This window comes from Peromyscus leucopus, chromosome 8b (assembly GCF_004664715.2).
Source record: "Peromyscus leucopus breed LL Stock chromosome 8b, UCI_PerLeu_2.1, whole genome shotgun sequence".
NCBI lineage: Eukaryota > Metazoa > Chordata > Mammalia > Rodentia > Cricetidae > Peromyscus > Peromyscus leucopus.
This window is the reverse complement of record NC_051086.1, coordinates 54,238,866-54,256,080: the sequence shown is the minus strand read 5'-3', so window position 1 is coordinate 54,256,080 and position 17,215 is coordinate 54,238,866. Positions and strand designations below refer to the sequence as shown.

The 17,215-nt window shown below is 43.9% G+C and overlaps 1 pseudogene; it reads left to right on the top strand.

The window, feature by feature from the left end:
• The window catches only part of LOC114688011, an 89,703-nt pseudogene that overhangs the window by 46,186 nt on the left and 26,302 nt on the right, over positions 1 to 17,215 (top strand).

Genomic DNA, 17,215 nt, shown 5'->3' with positions numbered 1-17,215 from the left:
ACCATGCTTTCTCTCTGAGAAACTGCTCGTTCAGCTCCTGCAGGCACCATCCTCCCTCCCCCATGACTGTGACCTTGGCCATGAGGTCTTCACCCATCACCTCAGAATGCACATGTGTGAGAGTCCCTGTTTTCTCTGCCCAGATTATTTTCTTTTATGTGTCAATGAAGGCAGCATGGCCCTGGTACTCAGTCGGAAGATTTCCTGCCAATCCCAGCAGCAAGAAAAGACTTCCCCTTCCAGGGTCCCTTTTCACTGTGCTGTATTGGTGACTTAGTATCAGGGTGTATCTCTCTCTCCTCTAGATGACTCACACCATCAATATTCAGTAAGCACTCATTTTATGACAGGAGGAAAAATCCAGTTGCTGCTATGGGGGCCTCAGAATTGGAGCTAAGGCAGTCAAGTGCACTAGTTACATAGGGTGTGACTTTTGCATTGATCAGGCACACACCTGGTATTAGGGAAGGGAATGCTCACTCAAGTGGACCAGAAAGGGAGAGATTCTCAGGTGAACAAATGTTTTTCTTTGAGTCTTCTGTTTTTACACGTTGAAGCTTTTCTCTGGATAACCTGAGCTGGACATACTGCCTAAGTTTGAAATTCCATCATTCAGAAGGCTAAAACAGGGAGATTTCTAGAGTTCTGGCTTTGACACCAATCTAAACAACTCAGTAAAAGCCCACATGAAAAGTAAATGACTTAAAAATAGTGGAGCAACTGTTAGAGAACAGGAAGAGGAGAGGAGAGAAAATGGGTCAGAGAGCACAAAGATGATCAAACTGTGTTACACACATATGGGAAGTTGTCTCAGTGACTCATTTTCTATGATTGGGATGACCTAATTAAACTGACTTTATTATTATTATTATATTATTATTATTAAACATACTTGTTGTAAAAGAGTGAGGATGTATCAATTATCAAAACAAATTAAATTAGTACCAATCAGAATTCCATTTCTCAGAGAGGACAGCATTAAGAATTGGGTTAACTGAGCTTGTTCATGCACACCTGTCATCCCAAACTCAGAAGGCTGAGGCAAGAAGGTCAGAAGACCGAGTCCAGCCTAGGCTACATAGTGTGACACTGTCTCAAAATATTAATGGCTAAGGATGGAACTCATTGATAGAGAGATTGCCTAGTGTGTTGGTTAATTTTCTGTTGCTGTGATAAAAAACATCATGGCCAGGCTGGAGAGATGGCTCAGAGGTTAAGAGCATGGACTGCTCTTCCAGAGGTCCTGAGTTCAATTCCCAGCAACCACATGGTGGCTCACAACCATCTGTAATGAGATCTGGTGCCCTCTTCTGTATACATAATAAATAAATAAATCTTAAAAAAAAAACATCATGGCCAAGACAACTTATAGAAGAGTTTATTTGGGCTTATGGTCCAGAGGGATCAGGGTTCATCATGACAGAGGGAAAGGATGTGACTGGAGCAGCAGCTGAGAGCTCATTTCTTGAACCACAAACAAAAAGCAGAAGGAGTGTCCTGGGAATGGCTCAAGACTTTGTTGTCTTAAAGTCTGTCCCCTGCAACAGAACTTCCTTCCACAAAGCCACACCTCCCTGTTGTACCCCAAAGTTTAGGGTCTCAAGTGGGTGCCCCAAGAACCCAGACTCCAGTCCAGTTGATGGAATGGCAGGAGGATTTATTAAGCTTCTGTACAGAAGGGCTCCTCTGCTCCCAAGAGCAAGAGTCGCATCTTACTGCAGCCCCATAAGGGCTTTTAAAGGAAAAACCCACAAGATTACAATTTCCATATAATGTCATTTAGATTGATTTATGTCTAGAAGCTAATTTTATAAAAATCATTGTCTGGTTACAGAGTGATCACAGAGGGGGATACAGTTATGTCAGTGTGCACATTTTTCTTGAAACCTCAAGGGGGGTATCAGGGCGGGAGTGGAGTTTACATGCAGGTCACGGTGGTCCTCCCTGGAACATTTGCAATTTTCCCAGTCACAGTTGAGCACATCTCTTAATATAAATCTCTTTACATTGTTATATTGTTACAGAGGTGATTGAGTAGTGGCTGAGTCAAGTTGCCCTTGGAACTAGATTTTTAGTTTCTCGTTTCCTGGTGCTTGAAGTTTCTCCTTTCCTGAGGCTTGGGGGTGTAAGCCTGAAGGGCTAGGGTCTTTCACTCCCAAGCACTCTTAAATACCAATCGAGGACAAAGCATTCAAATGCTGTGACTCTTGGTTACATCTCATTCAAAATACTTCATTTAGGAATCCCAAGATCCTATTTTCTACACAGCATGAAGTAGAGAATTGGGGAATACCTATTAATCTTTGTGTGTGTGTGTGTGTGTGTGTGTGTGTGTGTGTGTGTGTGTGTGTGTATGTGTGTGTGTGTGTATACTTTTCTACAATATAACTGAGATATGCTGTGTCTGTTATCTTATATTCATGTTTATTTTCTTACAGAATTAATAAAAATATTGGTTTTTCTCTGTCCCACACCAAAGGGCTCTTTTGATATGGGACATAAGAATCTCTCAACCTTTTTTTTTTTTAGAAAATATGTTTGGGTTTAGAGAAGGAGTGAGCCAATTTTATCTTTAAAGCCAGCTTGATATATTTGGGAATTTGTACGTAGTTTTTTTATACTACTTCTTGTTGGGTGAGGGCGCTGTATTTTTATGGGGACATAAAGAAAATTTTAGGATTATGGGTAGTCTGTGAGGCTGTATTGTCTGAGTCAGATGTCTTGAAACCATTTTGGATATTGGATCATCTGGGCCATGGTGTTATCGGAGAACTTTTAGGGGGGTCTTGGCTGGTCAAACCTGATGTATCTTAATCTGGAACAAGTCCATAACCTATTTTTTGTGGAAATAGAAGCAGAGCCTCCTTTTTTTTTTTTTAGACAGGGTTTCTCTGTGTAGCTTTGCGCCTTTCCTGGGACTAACTTGGTAGCCCAGGCTGGCCTCGAACTCACAGAAATCTGCCTGGCTCTGCCTCCCGAGTGCTGGGATTAAAGGCGTGCGCCACCACCGCCTAGCTAGAGCCTCCTTTTTAAAGCAACATATCTTTAGATCCAAATTTTGAAGTTAAGGTATCTTTAAAATATACGTATTGGTTTAACTCAGCAGCTTTTATAATCAAATGTTTTTTGAAGTTAAAATTTTTAAAGACAACATAATCCAGATTTTCTGTGTAATATCTATCTTTACATGGCTTATTTTTTATAGTATCTTTATAGTCTCTTTAAAGTTTTTATTTTTTAAAACTATCTTTTTTATATAACTGTATATTTTTTCTTTTAAGTTTATGTACATTTTTACATATATTGTAAACTATTTTATCTGAATCTGTCTTATTGTGAACCTAATGTTTTCAACTGCAGTAGCTAGCTAGTATTGAAGCAGAAGTCTTGGCTATTAGCTCTACCCAATTTAGTTTTTTAACATGGTGGAGATAATTTACCACCAGTGCTAGGAGCCATGGTGACCACCAATTTTGGGAAGCAGTGGGTCTATGTTTTTATCCAGCAGCGTGTAGTCAAGAAACCTCTTTTTTTTTTTTTTTTTTTTTTTTTTTTGGTCTGTATTAGCAAAGGCTAAATCTATCATGTAGTATATAATGTGTGGCTTGGAGATGCCTCTGTACCATAGCAGGAATCCGCCATGCTGCATTTAAGCCCACACACCACTGTGAACCTGCCATAATGTTGTGGTGTTTAACCGCCCGTATGAGACATGAAGCAGAAACCTGGTTTTGGCTGTGTTTAGAATTGTTTATTAAATATTTTTAGGTTTTAGGTGGAAACTCCCAAACTCCGTTGGGCACCATTTGTAGTTGAAGTTATCCTGTTCCTGTCCAGTTCCCGCGGCCCTCAGACCCAAGCAAACATACAGAGACTTATATTATTTACAAACTGTATGGCCTAATGGCTCAGACTTCTTGCTAGCTGTTTATATCTTAAATTAACCCATTTCTATTAATCTATAAGTTGCCACGTAGCTCATGGCTTACCAGTATCTTAACATGTTGCTTCTCATCACAGGGGCTGGCAGCGTCTCTCTGCCTCAGCCTTTCGCTTCCCAGACTTCTCTCTCTTTGTTTCACCTATATTTTTGCCTGGCTACTGGCCAATCAGTGTTTTATTTATCAATCAATCATCCACAACAGTCTCCTGTTACTAAATGTCTAGTTACCATTCTGAGTACATGATATTCTCTAGGGAGAATACCTTGGCCAACTGGACTGTTTCCTTGTTCTTAGTCATCTAAGGTTGTTACTAAGTGTCTATGCTTATATACAAGTAAGCCTTGAAGGACCTTGATGCAGACATTGCAAGTAGAAGTAGTCTGATGTGGACCTTCAGAAGAATTCTAACTAGGTACAGAGACAGGTCAGATAAGGCAAGAGAAACCAAGAATGCCATCCTGCTTGAAAAGGACAGTGGCCTTAGGAGCCTGGGACAACCTCATGGGAGAGGGAGAGGCTATAACCACTAGTGAGAAAGTGAAGTTGAGAGGAAAAGACAGCCAGACAAGGCAGGGAGACAAGCAGGAGGCCATTGCTCACAAAGGAAAGACTTCAGAAGTGGAGACTGGCCAAAGCCAAGGGAATGGAGAGGATCAGTCCAGGGAATTAAGGTATCAGAGGAAGCAAGGTGAGCAGCTTCTATGTATGAGACTCTTAATGGCACCTCAGACTTTTTTAATTAGTACATGCTGAAACTCCATTTTCAGTCAGTGTAAACACTAGCCATGCATCAAAACAGCCTTTTAGGGATGGAGGAGTGGTTCCATGGTTAAGACCAGTTTCTAGTCTTGTAGAGAATGTGGATCCATCCCCAGCACCCACATCAGATGGCTTACAACCACCTTTAACTACCATCCCAGAGGATCCAAAGCACTGATTCTGTCCTCTACAGGCTTCTGCATGTATATAATGCACAGAGACAAGCAGGAATACCAATGTACACATAAAGTAATAAGTAAATAAAGCCTTTAAAAGAAAAAACAACCATCCTTCAAAGTTTAGTATTTGGTTTTCTTGACATTTCTTTGGTTTTGTAACATTGGAAGTAATTAGCCTATATTTTTTGTTACAGTTAAAGTTGGCCACTTTTCATCTGTGTTTCTGGAGTTGTAGTTTTTTTTAGTTTGTTATTTTTGTTTTGTTTGTAGTGTTTGAGACAGAATGTTGCACAGGCCAGGCATGGAGCTGTTCCCAGCCCCTTCAGGTTTGTAGCTTAGGCTGCCTAGATCTCACCATTTTCCTGCATTAAAGGAAAGCACTACCACTCTGAAGTGATCTCTCTCCCACCCTTTTGTCTCATTCGCTCTCCCTTCTCTACAGCCTTCTGTGCTTGTAGAGATGTAGGGAACATGTGAACTAGCACATCTTTAGTGTTTATGACCATGCTCAACATCTCCTCACAGTCATGCTCAGCCACCTTTGCTGAGCTCTCTTCCCACCTCCCCTTTCCAGTTTTCCTTCATGAGACTAGAATTCTGTTCCAAAAGAAAGCAGGTACATTCACATCAAAAAGAAGAAGACTGTGAGTTACCAAGGTCCTCTTTTTGCCAGGCTTGTGCTGGACATTCTAGAGTAAAAAAAAAAAGAAAAAGAAAAAGAAAAAGAAATTATGCCAACCACCCATTCAAACTCTGTGGGACACCTAGACTGAGTCAGAAACAGACACACAAAGTGAGAACACAACATGCTATGATAAGGATGTAGATGAGGGATCACCCAGAGGAGAGGATCCAGATGTTGGAGCAAAGGAGCATGTAGAAGCTGGTGATGCTAGGGATGGCATATTGAGGCATGGTGCTCAGACAGATAGAAATATAATCTGCTGTGCCGGGCTGTGAATCTCACACCATGAACACACAACTCACATCCCTCATTGCCTCCCCCACCCCACCATATCTCTCTCCTTCAGGTCCAGGTGGAACCCTATCACAGATACTAGTTGGCAGATTCTCTTCTTCACTCTTGAGTTCACAGAAAACCTGGAGGAGCTGGACCTAAGTGGAAATCCACTGAACAACTATGCACTGTGGAGTCTTTGTAGGACTTTGAAATGCCCTGGATGTCACCTTAGGACATTGTGGTGAGTCTGGCCTTGGTTCTCCCCAGAAGCAGGGATGGATGGAATGGAGATCAAATGTAAAACCTGAGTCTAGGGTGAGGATTTGTATTCACCAAATATTCACCAAACTATCTTGACCATACCTGTGACTTGCAAGATTGGCTATAATAAACAAATGGGATTTTGTTCTTGGGGATCATGAAGTCTGATGTTCATCAAGGATGTCACTGTCAACAGCCCAAGGAGGACACAACCTACTGCAGAAGTGGCTACAGGAGAGCTGAAGAACATAGAGAAAGAGGCTAAATGAAGCAGGAGGGGAGAAAGCTCCAGGTCCAGGCAATGGCATCTCCCCATTCCCTCCTGCTCTCTGCCCTTGTAACCAGCCTTCTACTCTGTTTGTATGGACTCCATCTTTATTAAGATTTCACATAACAAGTGAGATCACGCCCTATTCTATGGCTCGTGAATATCTCTTCAGATGGCTCTTGAAATATACCAGGGAGCTGTCCTGGGCCTCATGGAGCTCTGCCAGGGCAAATCACAGCAGAGCAGTGGTCCCCAACCTGCACTCCATTGCTCCTGCAGCTCAGCTGTGGGAAGCATGGAATTATCCTCTTAGACTAGAAAAGGCACTCTGGAGACCTAAGCACTGTTAGCACAGCAGCCAGGGCTCAAGAAGGGAAACCTGAGCTCAGTTCCCAAGAGCAGTGAGCCCTAGAGAAACTGATGGTGAGCATCTCCCATGTAGGCTTGTCAACTGTGGCCTCACATTCAGACACTGTGCAGACCTGGCCTCAGTGCTCAGGGCCAGCTCCAGCCTCACTGAGCTAGACCTGCAGCTGAATGACCTGGGCGACCATGGTGTGAGGCTACTGTGTGAAGAGCTCAAGAATCCTGCCTGCAACCTCAGAATCCTGTGGTAAGTAAGGCCCTGGGATTCCCTCTGGACAGGATGCAAGGGAAGAGACACAGGTGCATTACTAGATTACAAGGAATAGAAAAGAAAAGGGACAGATAATGCACAGTCACCCTGGCTCTTCACTAACTGTGCCACTTATACCCCGTGACTTGAGCAAGTCACTATCTTCTCTAAAACTCAGTTTCCTCATCTATCAGATGGAATGTCATACCCACCTTATGGATTATAATGACATAAAATGTACATATGTAAAAACAAAGGTAATACCAAGTAGGTAGTGGGGCACAGTGCAATCATATGCATTAGGTTTTTCTTACTCAAGACAGTGCTTCATTCATTTGTCAATTTATAAATTCATGTGTGTGGTTCATATCAGGACACCTGTGTGCCAAGCACTGTTCCAGACCCTAGGAATAAAATCACAATCACGTGGCTCTATCCTCCTAAAGCTGAGTAGAAAGAGACAGACAGACATAAATCACCCATCAGCACATGACTCTGTATTGACAAGCTCTACTGAATGCCATGGCGTCAACAGTATTCTGAGAATGTCATGTTGTAAGAGATGCCACATTATTCAATGGCTCAGGAGAGTTTTCTAAGACCTGAGAAAGAAGTGAGAAGCTGAGGCCAGGGACCAGACAAAGGCAGAGTTGGGAAAGTGTAGCTGAAGTTTTCTCCAGTTCTGCCTGGCCCACGGTCAGGACAAATCTCTCTCACCCGCCAGTCCCGCAGCTGCTCAGACCCAACCAAGTAAACGCACTTCCTGTTCCCAGAATTCTCTTCTCTGCTTGTCCTGCCTATACTTCCTGCCTGGCTACTGGGCAATCAGCATTTTATTTATACAGAGCGATATCCACAGCAGGAAAGCTCTGGAACAGAAAGAGGCTGGAGCCCTGGAGAATCACTAGGTTCACTACAGCAGCCTGAGATAGTCCTCTGTACCAGAAATGCTGCCATTCCCCCTGAACTACAGTTTCACACAGCTCAGAAACCTCCAAACTACAGCCCTGGAGACCCTGGTCCTCCACTCAGCCCCTTCATGCTGTCTCTGAGCTTCTTCCAGCTCCTGTCCCTCCACCTCCCCAGCATAGCCCACAGCCAGTTTCTAGTGAACTTCCCAGAGGTTGCTGGCCAATGTCCTTCATGGGCTCAGAGAACCACAGAGGCTCCTGATCCCTGTATCCAGAGTCTTCTGGTTCCAGAGTCTTCTGGTTCTTCCAGCCAACAGAAGTCCAGCAGGTCTATATCCTGGGACTTCCCTCTGTTAGGCCTTCTGCTTCAACTTCTATTATTGTTATTACTATTATTATTGCTGTTATACTATGTTAACCTTGTATATGTGTATGTCAGTGGTTCTCAAATTTCCTAATGCTATGGCACTTTAATACAGCTCCTCATGCTTTGGTGACCCAAAATTATTAAATTATTTATTTGCTACTTCGTAACTGTAATTTTGCTACTGCTATGAATTGTAATGTAAATATCTGATATTTCCAATGCTCTTAGGCAACCACTATGAGAGGGTCATTCAACACCCCACACACAAGTCAAAATCCACAAGTTGAGAACCACTTGTATATGTGAGTCCAGGTGCCCACAGAGACCAGAGGAGTCAAAATCCCCCAGAACTAGAGTTACAGGTGGATATGAGCTGCCTGAAGTGGGTTCTGGGAATTGAACTCAGGTCCTCTGGAAGAGCAGTATGTGCTCTTAACCGCTGAGCCATCTCTCCAGCTCTCTGGTTCAATTGTGAATGCACAGGAGCAGTTGAGCAGTGAAGGGTTTTCTTTCCACCCTCTGGGAGCTGAAACTGGCCCAGCTGCTCGGAACCTCTGTTCCCCAGCCTGATTTCAGCCATGACTGTTTCTCACAGGCTGAAGAGCCTGTTCAGAGCTGGCGTCTGATGCACCTGCACAGCCTCTCACAGGTGCAGGAACCTTTCCCCTCCATCCTTGTCTGTGCCTCACAATAGGCAGATGGGAGTGATATAGCTACGGTTATGGACTGAGGATGGGGAAACCCAGGGAAGGTCACTACCCTAACACCCAGAAATCCTGGAACTTGAGGATCACAAGAATGGGACCAGCAGACCTCAGGTAGTGCCTGCTGTGTAAGGACAAGGCTTCCTCCCTTAGCACTAAAGTAAATGGGGAGGGAAGTGAGAATGGAACCAAGACTCTTTCCCTCAAGGTAAGTATCCATGATCCCAGCACTATGTGTTTACTTTGAACACCTGCCCAGAATACCTTTGGGGACATGGCCATGACCTCCAGCTACTGAGAATGCTGATGGCTATGTGTGGCTCTTTGCCAACAAGAATACCCTCATCTATGGCCATGCTCCCTTCCCTGAGACAGTCTATGTCCAATGGCTGACCTGTGAGAGAGGGTTATAAATGACAAGACCCTCATTTCAGCTCTGGAAAGTCCCAAAGGTCATCCTCGATACAGATCTCCCTGCACAATGACCAACCCCATTAACACTGTGCCATGGACACATATCCCTCTACTCAGCCCACTACTCTCCATCCTTTGTCCTGGTTTTGGCTCAAGAATAACCCTTAATAAAGGTCCTCATTGGCCCAATCTACAGACAACAGAGTCCAGGGTCCTGGACTCTGAGGCCTCCTGATCCTGTGGGAGATCCCAGAAGAAACAGCCCCCTCTTGTGCTTGCAGGCTGGACCAGGCACCTCTCAGTGACCAGGTGATGATGGAGCTCAGTGCCCTGGAGGCAAAGACTCCACAGCTGCTCATCTCCAGCACATGGTAAGGGGTGGACACAGAACTCCTACTGGTCAACCTAGGCCCTATGTGGCTTCTGGTGAGCTGAGAGGTGGAAAAAGTGTCCTGGGGTGATGGGAATAACAAACAGAGCCAGGAAGAAGCCAGACAACCACTGCAACCAAAGTGAGATAGGGGTGTGTGTGTGTGTGTGTGTGTGTGTGTGTGTGTGTGTGTTATAGTTGTATGAGTTTTAGAAATAGAACCATATAACATGCCTTCTTAATTTCTTCAATTAGGATAAAAGAATATGAAAAACTGAGTTAGTGGTGAGTCCTCTAGCACAGCAAGTGTGATAATAGTAGATAATCGTAGATAAGAGTAGATGATAGTAGCCAGCAGTGAACCCAGGCCACTGGACAATGAAAGTAGTCACCAAAACTAGGAGAGAAAGACACAGACAGAAAGACACTTAGGTGAAAAATCTACTATGTGTATCACTGTCTCAACCCTAATATTCAGACACATGTGAATGCACAGAGAGAGAGGGGGGAGAGGGAGAAAGAGAGACGGGGGGGGGGGAATTTTACTATAGGACTGAGTGGAAGCCACAGGACAGGAAAGTCATCTTCCACTCCAGAGACTGTACTGAAGCCCCATGTTCTCCCACTTTGGCACATTTCAGTTCATGACCATGAATTCCATCTGTTCTCAAGTTCCTAGCTGCTGTGACACACTCGAATGGAGGGTGTACTAAAGACTTAGGAGGGTCAGCCATTCATTGAACAGACATTCCTGCAGACCTACTGTGCTTCATACACTATTTTAAGATCTGAGTACACATCAGTGAGCAAGACAGGCACGGCCCAACATTTGCTATCTCAGTCCAGCAGGGAGGAGACACTTGTTCTCCCACAGTCACATAATTGTACCTGGGAACCATATTATTATAGTGTTGGTCTCTCTGAACTCATCCAAAGCTGAGGTGAGCTGAGTGAATTCTCAAAGATGGGAAATGAGGAATGAGCCAAGAAGAGGAAAATTCCAGGCAGACAAAGAGGTTCTAAGGAAGCAACTCCATTGAGGGTACAGGAAAGCATGTGTAAGACCATCTGCTCTGCCTCACCATCACCTGGGAGCTCCACAGAAATGAAGGTTCTCAGGCCCCAATCCATCCCTGCTGACTCAGAATATCCAAGGAGGCAGCTTCCTTCAGTGAATTTTCTGACTGAACAGCCTGTCCAGGTAACATTTTGACACAGTGATTTGAGAGCCACTGGTCTAGATTTGAGCAGGAAAGGGTGACATAGGACCTGGAGGGGGACAGGGGCTACAGCAAGAACTATGACCCACCCTAAGAACTTTCTGTTTCTCCCCAGAGGAAATGAGAGGCATTCCAGCACCTCAGCCATGAAGGGGCATCTCCACCTATTTTTATAGTTATCTACTATGCAGAAAATGAGCTAGAAGGTACCAGATCAGAAGCAGGAATACCTGTTCAAGGATGCTGCAGAGGTTCAGGATTATGTTCGCTCCATTCTGGGACAAGGATGGAGTCTGTGGAGGAGGAGAGTAGAGAACAGAAAGGAGGGAGATTTAGAAGGTACTGTCTAGGCGATTATCATTCAGGGTGAGTGATTATCAGTTTATTTTGTGCAGCTATAACACAATATCTGACACTGGGCACTTAACATAAAGAACTTAGATTATTTCTTGCACTTCTGGATACAGGGAAGAGCAAGGGCATGGACCCTGCATCTAGGGAAGCCCTTCTTCCTGTTCCATCTGACTGCACAACTGAGAGGGCTGAGAATGAGAAGCCAGGTGGCTTTTGTGACAAATCCTGTCAGGCCACCAGAAGCTATTCCTGTGATGACATTAACCTCTTCAAGAAAGCAAAGCCCTCATGACCTCACTGTGTCTTATCCTTCATCCCATCAGCACTGTGGCTTTGGGGATTAACTTTCTAATGAGTAAACATTGAGGAACACATTCAAATTAAAGCAAAGGAGGAGTTGAGATGATCCCAGTTCTGGGGTATGGACACCCAGGAGGATGGGGACATTCTTAGAGACACAGTCCAGAGAAGAAGCATGGGACTGAGTTCAAATTCAAATGGCTTAGATTTTATGTGGGAATTTCATGCATACAACTCTCATTTCCATGGTTTTCCTGACATCTGAGGGAAAAAAATTTGTCTGTGTCTAGGAAGCCACGCGTGATGGACCCTACTAAGAACCCAGATGGAGAAGAGATAGGTGATAGCCTGATCTCATACAAGCAACAGAGACTACAGTCAGGTATGTAAAGGGTTCAAACCCAGAGCATCATGACTGCTAGACGAAGAGGCATCTGTAGGGGGAAGTCGTCATTTCTTTCTTTTTTTTTTTTTTAGAATTTAAACATGAGTATGAGTACTCTATTTAGATCATTTCTACTCCTCTATCTGCCCACTCCAAGTCTCCTTGTGATCCACCTATAGACTCTCACTCTTTAATTCATGAATTCTTCTTAAATATTGTTATTAAATATATATGCATACATTTATGTGTATATATGTTGAAGGTTAACCATTTGGGGTTGGATAACCTATTATGGAGTTATTTATGAGGAGGACTGATTTTATCCCTCTCTAGCAGATGTTATTTGCAGCTAGGGCCTTGTGAGATTTCCCCCATCCATATTAGTATGACAACTGGTGGTGTCATTGTACAGATCTTGTAGAGACAGCAATATTGTTGAGATTTCATGGGTTCAACTTCCCTCTCACATACAGAAGACATGATCTCAGGTGTGCTGGAAATCATTCTTATCCCCATGTATCTGACATGGACCAGTACAGGCTCTCCACAAAGAGCCCACCCTATAAAGGTCTTCCTCAACTAGAACACAGAGGGAACACTGCTTCCTTCTCTCCCAGCCTTGGGAGCTGGCACTGCCCCTCTATCAATCTCTGCCTTGCATCAGGCTCTGTACCAGGGCTCCCTGTCTCATTCTGAGCTGCTACAGCCTGGGACTCACCTCCATCCATGCTCATTCATCTTTTCAGTTAGGTTCTTTTCACAACCTACCCACTGAAGACATGTTAGGAAAATCAACACTTCTGAACCAACAGGAAATGAAACACAACAGTTTGGTTGGGAGCAGATATTAGGGTGGTAGGGTTGCTCAGGGTACAAGCAGTGGTAAGAAAACAATACAAAATACCAAATATCTCTCTCTCTCTCTCTCTCTCTCTCTCTTTCTGTCTGTCTTGTGTCTCTCTCTCTCTCTCTCTGTGTGTGTGTGTGTGCGTGTGTGTGTGTGTGTGTGTGTGTGTGTGTGTGTATCATGCAGGTAAACTCAGAGATAGCAATAAAGTCTATAGACATACTTCCTGATGTAAGGCCTAGGTTGACCAACCTGCAAAATAGTTCAGACTTCTGCCAGTACTAGGGAAGGTTGAGGAAACAAAAAGTGATTACTTCCTGGCCTCTTCCAGAGGAGGGGTGCTCACAATTTGCACCACTGGAGCCCTTCCATCCGTCTTCTCCTGACTCTCCAAGAGACAAGTCCCTAGAATCAATGGGGACTGAAGATGACTTCTGGGGCCCTACAGGACCTGTGGCTACTGAGGTGATTGACAGAGAGAGGAACTTGTACAGGTGAGTGAGCTCTGCCTGGGAAAGGCTGACTTTCCCCAGCACACTGTCCACAAGGGACCCCCACAGATAGCACCCACCTAGTCTCTACTGTGTCTCCTCCTCTCCTTACTAATTAAGGAGGCAGGGCCAGGAATGGGATAAGAAATGTGGGCTATTATAAAAATAAGGGTTATTATCATGAAATCTTCAAACATTTACAAAACTGGAGAGCACATGAACTTCCCTGTCCAATTATTCAGCTCCAGCAACCATTTTTCCAAGTTTGTTTCAACTACTCACATTCCTTCTTTGTCATCACTGTCACAGTATTGTGAGTCCAGGACATCAGGTGACTTCACACACAAACATTTCACTATGCCTCCCCCACAGTTATGAAAGGACCTTGTCTTCCATGACCAGCACACCATTACCACATCAACAGAGCTGATATGAGTCCTTCATTCCATCTAAACAGTCTGTGCTCAACTTGGCTCATTATGTGAATTGTTGTTTTTCTGCAGATTATTTTATTCATGATATAAACAGCAGCAGTTTACAATTCAGTTCTCTTGTCTCTTAAATACTTTATTTTTTTAATCTTTAATATTTTTTAATTCAGAAGTTCAGGATAATGATAACATCTAAATGATAAAGGTCCCCATGAGGGTCAGTGTTATCCTGTCTTGTTACCTTTTTCCTGTATCCTCATGAAATGGGAGAAGCTTACTCTTTTGTTTGTTTGTTTGTTGTTTTGGGGTTTTTTTATTAAGAAAACTTCTTCATTCATTTTACACACCAATCAAAGATCCCCCTCCTTCTGCTCCCCCAGACTCCCCACCCCAACTCACCCCATACTCCTCCCCACAAGAATGCATAGTCTCTCATGGAGAGACACATCCAGTAGAGGCAAGTCCAAGCCCCTCACCCTGCCTCAAGGCTGCACAAGGTATTCCATCATAGGTAGTGGGTTCCAAAAAGCCCCCTCATGAACCAGCAATGAATTATGATTCTACCACCAGGGAGCCCCCAAGCAGACCAAGCTAGACAACTGTCTCACCATGCAGAGGGCCCAGTCAGTTGCATGCAGGCTCCACAGCCATTGATCCAACTTTTATGAGTTCCTACTAGCCTGGTTTGGTCATCTCTGCAGGATTCCCCATCATGATCCCAATGCACCTGCTCATAGAATCCCTCCTCTCTCTCTGTGACTGAACTGGTGTTTGGCTGTGGATCTCAGCATCTGCCTCTACCAGTCATTGGAGAAAAGCTCTGTGATGACAGTTAGGGTATCCACTGATATGATCACTGGAGCAAGCCGGTTCAGTTCAGGCTCCCTCTCCACTAAGTAGTCCAAGCTGGGGTCATCCTTGGGGATTCCTGGCAACTTCCCTAGCACCAGATTTCTCTCTATCCCCATGATATCTCCCTCCATCATAGTATCTCTCTCATTGCTTTCCCACTCCATTTCTATTCCAGCTCAATCATCCCATTCCCTTATGTTCTCATCCCCCTGAATATACAACTTCAGAAGCATAAAGTCTAAAAACTAAAGATGTACCTCAGTGGTAGAGCCTTTGGCTTGTGTGCAAGGTCCTAGCTTGATCGACAGAACTTCACACACACACACACACACACACACACACACACACACACACACACACACTTAATCATCACAGGAATATCAAACTGTTCCAGTGCTGTAAGCCACAGGAAAATGTAGTGGAATCTAACTACTATGACAAATTCTAGTATTTGGAAGATCAAGGACTTTTCCAGAGGTCAAGCCATAGCTTAAGGAGTCTTGGTGATATTTTAGCTTTTGCATATATATATTAGCTGGTTCCTGCAATAATTTTCTTATATGCTATGTATGCTTCCAAGAACTCCTAACAATGTATTTATCTAAATACTTCTCAAGCATCCTAGGTCAAAATGGCAAATGGTCTCCTGAATTAAGGTAAACACCCTTCTGGAGACACCTCCTTGGAGACAAGGTGCATAGCTTTTTTTTTCTTGTGCAAATGAAGCTCAGACCCTCCTTCCTCTCACAGACCAAATACCATTCCAGAGCAACTGACTCAGAACAAAAGAGTTTTTGCTTACCAGGGGCAATGAAGAATTGAGGCAAAATTCCTAGCTCTGAGCAGAATTGCCCCATCTGACCAGGAAGCAGCAAGGAAGAGTTTTTGTGGATTATAGTTGAATTGAGTCAGGTCAGGGGGTAAAAAAAGAAGGAATGTAATGGATGGAGGATGGGAAGATGAAGATGAGTTGAGAGCAAAGGAGCTTACTTAGAACTAGGACAATGAGATGATGGGAAGAAAAGGGACAGAGAGGAGCTGAATGTGAGAACAGAACTGAAACTCTGTAGATAGAATTTTGTCTTAAAGGAATAAAGTAGACGGACATAAGAGCACAGTGTACTTAGATTATTTTCCCACAGATTATTCCCACTGTTAGTAATGTCTCTCCTGGGTCCTAGAGAAGGAAACTAAGAGGCTGGACCACAACAGTTTCTAAAATTCCAGGTGTGTGTTACCTTGTAGGTTTCTATTAGATCACTCTGTACTCATAGGTCTATAAGTTGGTGTTGTCATTACCCCTATGTTCAGATGAGGAAACAGATTTGAAGGTTAATGACTTAGTCATGGATCCACATAGATCTAGAAGAGGAACCAGAACTCAGAGCCATCTGAATGAAGCCTGCTGTGTCCCCAGCCCTGCACTGGGTCTGCACCCAGCAGAGGAGCAGAGCTGGTGTTCACTGGTGTCTGCCTCTCCCTCTTCCAGAGTTCAGTTCCCTGTGCCTGGTTCCTACCACTGTCCCAACTCAGGACTCCGCTTTGTGGTGACAAGGGCCGTGACCATCGAGATTGGATTCTGTGCCTGGAGCCAACACCTGGACGAGACTCCCTTTCAGCACAGTCACATGGTGGCTGGGCCTCTGTTTGACATCAAGGCTGAGCAGGGAGCTGTGGCTGCTGTGCACCTCCCTCATTTTGTGACTCTCCAAGGTAACCAAGGGAAGCATAAGGAGTAGAATGGTGGTAATGGGAGGATTTGACATGTCACATAGCAGACTGTAGAATTATGGTTGTTATTTATTAAATAGTACTATTTACCATACAAGAGAAGCCATGAGACACAACAAAACCCACTGTAAGAGTTTATTAAGGGAATAGAGAGGGGTTGTGCATAGGCCTATGGAATGACCATGCAGGAAGAGAAAGAAGGAATAGGTGGAACCTTCTTTTATAGGTCCCCCACACACACATGTGCATATGGGCCTATATAGCTGTGCCATACATGAACATAGATTATATGACCACACTGCACTCAAATTATATGATCACAAAACACACAGATTATGTAGGAAGTAAGGCCCTGGGATGACTAAGCATCATCTTACCTGGCTACTGGACAGTGCATATGTGGTCATGTAGCTGGGGGAGTGGCTAGGAATTCTAACAAAAGTGATGAAGGAAGGTTTCATGGCATCCTTAACAGGGCACAGCAGATTATGAAGGTGGACACTGAGATGTTTTGTTTTCCCTTCCTGTCTGATGTATCTTTTTTGAAGCACATGTATCCCAGCCTTATTATTTTATTTCTATTTTATCTGAATAAGTCCCTGAGTGGAAAGTGATGTCCTTAGTAGAAATATTAGCTGGTGATTATTAAGGGCTCTTTACCCAACATGTCCCTCAGTGGCCAAGCAGGGAATTGAGAATAAACTGAGAAATTTGAAGAAATGGTTGCAAAATGAGACTAAGGAAATAAACAAGGATCATTTGGTACTCAGGGTCTACCAATAATATCAGCTATTACACTGCTTCAGACAGGGAGAAAATGATGTCACCAGATTCCATTTGAGAACTGGAG